Source organism: Equus przewalskii, chromosome 30 (genome assembly GCF_037783145.1).
Source record: "Equus przewalskii isolate Varuska chromosome 30, EquPr2, whole genome shotgun sequence".
Lineage (NCBI taxonomy): Eukaryota > Metazoa > Chordata > Mammalia > Perissodactyla > Equidae > Equus > Equus przewalskii.
The window spans coordinates 6,425,130-6,432,279 of NC_091860.1; the positions used below are offsets into that span (position 1 = coordinate 6,425,130).

The 7,150-nt window shown below is 45.5% G+C and overlaps 1 protein-coding gene across 1 annotated transcript in view; it reads right to left on the bottom strand.

Moving 5' to 3' along the window:
* JCAD (junctional cadherin 5 associated) overlaps positions 1 to 5,650 on the bottom strand; it is a 79,572-nt gene extending 73,922 nt beyond the window's left edge. Inside the window, exon 1 of the mRNA XM_070601836.1 lies at positions 5,367 to 5,650. The gene's annotated coding sequence lies outside the window, so the exon portion shown is untranslated. The remainder of the gene's footprint in view (positions 1 to 5,366) is intronic.
* Between the last annotated feature and the right edge of the window lie 1,500 nt (positions 5,651 to 7,150).

A 7,150-nucleotide genomic window follows, 5' to 3' on the forward strand; every position in this document is an offset into this window, starting at 1 on the left:
GTTTGCATGTGCTGAAATCAGACTATATAATTTTATTATTAATTTAGGAAAATCAAGGATCAGGAAGGTAAACCTGTTGTAAAATAATTCACGCAGCACTTTTTCAAAGCCTAATGCCAGTGGGAGAGTTGTTTCATTTTTATCATCTGCTGTTATACATTAACATTAACGTTACTGCTTTCGACAAATAGAAAAGAGCAAAGGCTCGTTTTACAATGTATGTGCAAAAACTCAGAACGGTGATTTGACATCCTCTATGCTGAAATGGTTCAGACCCAACATTAACCTTCTGTGAACTTCTCTAATCGTTTCTTTCCTAGTGGCAACATTGGGGAAGAAACACACCACTTCCTGAGGACAAACGTCCTGGGCACTAAGACTCCAACCAGTATTTCATTTCCACCACAATTCTAGAACAATAGAACCATCGTTGTAGATGACGCTTGAAACATCACCTATCATTTTAAAGAGATGTTCTGCAACAGGGAAGGGTACATCATGAAAAGCAAGTGCACACTCTAGGATTTTGTCACTGGGAAACCTGAAGTTGCGCAAAAGGTTAATTTGGATGAACACAAGGCTGTAGATCTTTGAGATTGAATGCCTTGCAAGGTGCCCATTCTCCTATTGACTTCTTGGTTATTATGCTCCTGGCTGGACATACTAAGGAGATGCCGCCAGCTCAGAGGTGAGGAGGCCACAGCCGTGTGTGCGGAGCCCTCCCCACCTGCCCTCACAGCCCCTGTTTTCTCCACACTTCGCTTCTGTGATCACTTCCCGTCCCCAGGGCAGTCCTACCTCTTTATTGAGACCGGAGAAGCGAAACAGGGTCTCAGATGCCCCTCCCGGGGGGACCATCAGTGGGCTTGCAGTGAGCGTATATTTGTTACATGAATAAGTATGTAAATTAATGATGGAATGAAATTAGAAAACACAGCATCCAAAGAAGTCAGTCCTGAAGTCTCATCATTTTGGAATGAACAAGAAACTCTCATCTGCTCTTTGGTTGCATAAGGGACAACTTTCTGAAAACTTTAAAAAAGTTTTTTGGCCATAGTATTTAATAAAATATGCACCTCTATTCTGGTATGCCCTTCTTCCACCTAGGATACCTTAGTCAGTAGCTTATGTTCCAGAAACATGTCAAGAGCCCTATCTTGTGATGAGTGGCCGCGGATGGGGAGCAGCAATCGTGGAGTGTCAGCCCCGTGCATTTGGCTCTCAGAAGTTCTCTCTTTATTCAGGCTCAGAGCTGGAGAAGTATTAGCATCCAGAATTATGCCTGAGGGTCACTGCTTTACAATGCGGAGGTGAAAATTTTATTAGAAAAACTCCAGTTTGGGGACGATACTATACGCTCAAAGTGAGAGGCCCACAGGTATGTGCCCCATAGCCCTGCCTTCAGTTCCTTTGTATGAGCCCCCAACTTGGTATCCACAGCCAGAAAGGAAAGGCAGCAGCCATCGTCCCCTCTCCAGAGATTTCACAGAGCCCGTGGGAGGAGATTTCCACCACTAAATGTTCTTCCTCAAGTCAAAGTTTTCCAGGCTCAGTAATAACGCCTTCTTCATAAACACATATTCCAGCCTACACTTCCTTCCCTCTCTCTCTCTCTCCCTCACCCTCTCCGTCTCCCTACTCTCTCTTCCTTTCCTTTCTTGTTCGCCCTCTTGTCCGTGTGCTCCCTCACCTCCTTCCTCCCTTGGGCTCCAGCATCTCCCTGTTCTGGCTTTCTCCCCATTTCCCTTTCCTCTCGCTCCTCTTTCCTTCACTCACTCCTCTTCGTCCACCCAACCCCTCACCATAGAAATGTTTCTGTGTTTGGTGTCTCTCTCTTCCCCACCTCTCTCAGAAACTTGACCCAGTCTCCGAATTTCACTGATTTCCTTGACGCTTCTCTTTCGCCTTTCAAACCAGGATCTCCAGTCTGGTCTCCTCAAGTCCTGGTCTCCCCTTTAAGCTCCAGGGCTGTGTCTGCCACCACACCCTGGATGTGTCTACTCAGCTCCCTTGTTGTCTTTTCCAATTCAACATAAAACAAGCCTCTCCTGTCCCCTCTCGCAAATAGATTCTTTCTCCCAACTTCCTTTTATAGTTAATGGTACCACCACTTTCCCAACTCTCCGAGTTCAAAATCTGAGGTTACCTTCATTGACTCCTCAGCCAGTCACCTAGCCTTAATGATAGTTCTTTAAATACCTCCCTCTTCTTTATTCCTCCCACTCTGCTTTCCTTGCTGTTGCCTTCGCTCAGGCTCTCATTACCTCAAACCTTGGTTATCTCTATAAGCATCTGGCTGCTCCAGCCTCTCTCCCCATAAACCAAGGGGTGGATGGGTGGCGGAAGGCACTATGATCCTTTTGCCTTAACAACATGGCCTGGGGGCAGGGAATGTGGGGAGGGACTGACGTGTGGACCGGTTGTGGCTCTCCCCTCCGTTGATCCACCTGCAGGAAGGGGAGGCCTAAGCCTGGGGGTGGGGGAATAAACATCTAATTCCATCTTCAAATATTCTGCAAATATATACTGGGTCCATACAATACCAAACCCTGTCCTAGAAACTGAGACACAATGATGAACAAAACAGACATAGTCCCTGTCCTCATGGAGCTTAGTCACAGGAGGAGACAGATAGTAAATAAATAAAGGCGCAATGTGACAGGAAGTGATAGATCATAGGACTTATGTATAAAGAAAAATAGAGCTACATAAAGTGCATAAAAAGTGAACAGGTCAAATGGCCAACAAACACATGAACAAACGCTCAAGGTCATCAGAGAAATGCAAATCAAAATCACAATGACATACCACTTCACACCCACTAGGATGGCTGTAATAAAAAAAATAGAAAATAACAAATGTTAGCAAGGATGTGGAGAACTCGAAACTCTCATACTCTGCTGATGGGAAGGCAAAATGGTGCAGCTGCTGTGGGAAACTGTTTGGCATTCCTCAAAAAGCTAAACATAGTTACCATATGACCCAGCAATTCCTCTCCTACATATTCACCCAAGGGAATTGAAAACACGTGTTCCAACAAAAATTTGTGCAAGAGTGTTCATAGCCGCACTATTCACAATAGTCATAAGGTGAGAACAACTCAAAGGTCCATCAAGTGATGGATGGATAAAGAAAATGTGGTGGATGCGTACAATGGAATATCATTCAGCCCGAAAAAGAGATAAAGTACTGAGTCATGCTCCATCATGGGTGAACCTCAAAAACATAAGCTAAGTGAAAGCAGCCAGATACAAGAGGCTGTATATTGTATGATTCCATTTACATGAAATGTCCAGAATAGGCAAATCCATAGAGACAGGAAGCAGATCAGTGGTCGCAGGAGCGGGGGATGGCGGAATGGGGAATGACCTCTTAATGGGTATAGGATTTCATTTTGGGATGGTGAAAATGTTCTGGAACTAGATGATGCTGATGATTGCACAGTATTATAAATGCACTAAATACCACTTAATTGTACACTTTTAAAATGGTTAAAAGGGTAAATTTTATGTTGAGTATATTTCACCACAATAAAAAAAGAAGAAAGTGAGGGTGGTCATGGAGTTGCTCCTTGAATGGGAGGGTTAAGGAAGCCTCTCAGATGAGGTGAGCTCTGGACGGAGGCCTGAGGCAGGAGGGTTGAGACTGACAGTGACCCAGGCAGAGAGCCTTCCAGGTAGGGGGGTTCAGGGGGATGGGTTGGGGACAGACAGCGCTGAGCAGGATTCATCATGATCTGACTCCACTTTCCTTACTTCACTCCTCAGTCCAGAAGCACAAACGGCTCCTTCTGGGCTCAACCCCTCCGCCTCTTTTAACCCACCACTTTCCTTCCTGCCTCTCATCAGGGCACACATTGCTGCACTGTCCTCCAGACACACTGGCCCCTTCCACCCTGACCCCCACCTGCGGAATGGCTCCTTCCAGCCATTTGGACACCACACGGCCCTTTGGGGCCCAGCCCAGGGACCACTTCTTCTGGGGCACATTTTCTGCTGCCTGTCTGAGCAGGAGGACTGGCCCCAGACTGAGAGTTGAGCACTGAGCCTGCCATCCATCAGCCTTGAGGCAGGACACTCAGCGCTTCAGGAAGCTTCTATTTCCCCATCTGTACAATGAGCACTGTTGAGAGAATGGGGTGATTGCAAAGTGCCTCGCTTAGGACGTGCTGCACAGCAAGCTCTCAGGAAGAGCAGTCGTATTGTTACGTCAGCCTTTCCTGTAATCTGAGGTTTGAAATGTGGCACTTCATTTTATACTATAATATTTGGTAATTATTTACTGAATATAGACAGGAGTCAAAATACATGGTAAACACCTTACAACGATGCTATTTATATTCCTGGTGACAACCCTTCCCCAACCCTGGTGAGTATTCCAATATCAAACATATAGAATGAACTTGAAGAAAAGCTTGACTGACCAACGACTGATGGATTGATGGATTCATTTGGCTCTAGCATCAAATAAGAATGGACCTTTCTTCACATTAAAACTTTAAAGGAAACATAAAGATCTCTGGGGGAGGGGAGAGACACACACACAATTGGCAAATGAACACCTGGTCCAGCTAGGGTGAGATACACCAAAAGATTTCACAGGCACAAATGTTTGCAAAAAAAAAAAAACACTGCACAACTGAGCAAAGACCCAGAGGAGTGGAGGCGAGTTTTTCAGAAAAATAAAAATACACTCACTCTACAAATGAGCCGTTCTTTTATTTCTAGAGGTCATAGTTACGCGTGTTCAAAGAAAATGCTAATACATTTTACACATAGATGTAAGACAAATCTTTAATGATCTATCACTGGAGAAAGGCATGAACTTAAAAATATGAAAATATGTGATAGTAGAGCTCTATTTCCCAAAAATTTAGAAGTGGGCTATAAGTAAATAGATTGATAGAGTGGCACCCAATTTCTTGAGGAGAAAGTGGCAAGAAAAAGAGAAGCAGTTCAGCTTTTTTAGATAAGAAGATATGATGCCAAGATAGGGGTGAGAACCACTCCCGTGTGAGCTGGTCACGTGACGAGCCGCCCAAAACTGCACCCGAGAGCGAACGAGACCGCCCGACTCTGGTTTCCCACCTTGGCGACCTGTGGACACCAAAGGCAGTCTCGTTGCCCCACCCGGCGGATCCCTTCCGCGTACACCCAGCCCTTTCTCCACCAACAGAGAATTGCCACTGAGCTTTCTTTCTGTGAGATTCTGGGTTTCATCACTTTATTCCTCTTTCAGAGAAACAGACACAAACCCTGTTCAACGGTAAAAAGCCAGAAAGCAGCTGGCTTCTTCCAACGTTCACAGACACAATTTTCTTAATCATCTTTTCAACAAAACCACGAAAAAGGAAAGAAAATGTTTACCTGATGAGATCCCTGATTTCTTCATGGGAGTCTAAAATGGGATATTTAAAAAGCCACTCAAATGCATCTTCTGAGAGTTCCTTAAATCCAAAATCTGCCTCCGACAGCAGCTCTGAGCATGAGCTCTGAATAGAGGCTGTGTGTTATTTTAACCACAAGGTTTCTAGTCAGCCGGGAGGAGAGATGGAAATGAGGCACCTTGGCAAGAGGAGTCGCCCATCCACCTCCAGCACGACGAGCTCGCAGATCTGATGTAAGAGCTCAGGGACATTTGAAGAACCCTCAAACCAACTTTTCCTAAACCAGAGGTTAAATAACTGTGGAAAATTCCAAAGGAGTAAGATAAGACACTTACGGTCTTTTCTAAAAAAAGACACGTTGGTATGCCCTGTCTGATACTGTCTGAAGGGAGGCCCAGCACGGAGCTGGCCTGGGGAGTCCCGGGCCTCCGGCAGGAGAAAGTGACACCTGTGGATGGATAGCTCTGCTCCTCAAGGAAAGGAGCTCGTCTGGGAGTTAAAAATGCAGAATGACAAAAGAGCGTGACCCAGTCAAATCTTTTGTGTGACAACAAAATCAGTGTCAAGAGAATCCATAGAAAGTTCTAGGGTAAGGCAATAGCTACTCTAGAGTATGTTATTATGGAAGATTAATGTGTGTGTGAGTGTGTGAGAGAGTGTAAGCATGTGTGTGTGAATGTGTGTGAATGTGTGAGTGTGAAAGAGTATGAATGTGTGAGTATGTGTGTGAACGTGTGTATATGACTGAGAGTGTGAATGTGTGTGAGTGTATGAGTGAATGTGTGTGTATGAATGAGAGTATGTGAATGTGTGTAAGTGCAGGTGTGTGTGTATGAGTGTGAATGTGTTTGTGACTGTGTGTGAACGTGTGTATGTGAGTGAGAGAGTGTGAATATGTGTGAGTGAATGTGTGTATGAATGAGAGCATGTGAATGTGTGTAAGTGCAGGTGTGTGTGTATGAGTGTGAATGTGTGTTTGTGACTGTGTGTGAACGTGTGTATGTGAGTGAGAAAGTGTGAATGTGTGTGAGTGTGTGAGTGAATGTGTGCGTATGAATGAGAGCATGTGAATGTGTGTCAGTGTGGGTGTGTATGAGTGTGAATGTGTGTTTGTGAGTGTGTGTGAACGTGTGTATATGAGTGAGAGAGTGTGAATGTGTGTGAGTGTGTGAGTGAATGTGTGTGTATGAATGAGAGCATATGAATGTCTGTCAGTGTGGGTGTGTGTGTATGAGTGTGAATGCGTGTTTGTGAGTGTGTGTGTTCCTCACTTCCCAAACAACTTAAAAAGCACAGAGCCAGCCTCAGCTTGGACCAGTTGGAGATCGTCCTCCTCAGTATTTTGGCAGATACCCACGCGCCTCTGGCCTTGGAGGAGAAGGATTTATCGTGCACAGAATCAACAGCAAAGGCTAGAGCCGCTGAAATAGCCAACAGTCCTTTACAGCCAGCCCTTCACAGATGCCAAAGGGGTTTCACTCCACTTTTGGAAAAACTCAGCAGTACTCCAGTAAGCAGGGTCATAACTCAGTTTTATATAGAGTCTTTCATCTCAAAGGAGCTTGAGGTGCGTTTACACCAAAATATAAATTATCCTGTGCGCAGTCACCTCGGGGACGAAAGGCAGCTCCTGCCTAGCAGCTGCTGGCCAGGACACAGCCGGTCGGCTCGGAGCCGCAGTCTGACAGCAGGACGGCGGCCAGGAGGCTCTCTGCGAGGAAGAAGGAGTGAGACCAGTCCTTCCAGTGGCGGCCCATCCCTCCC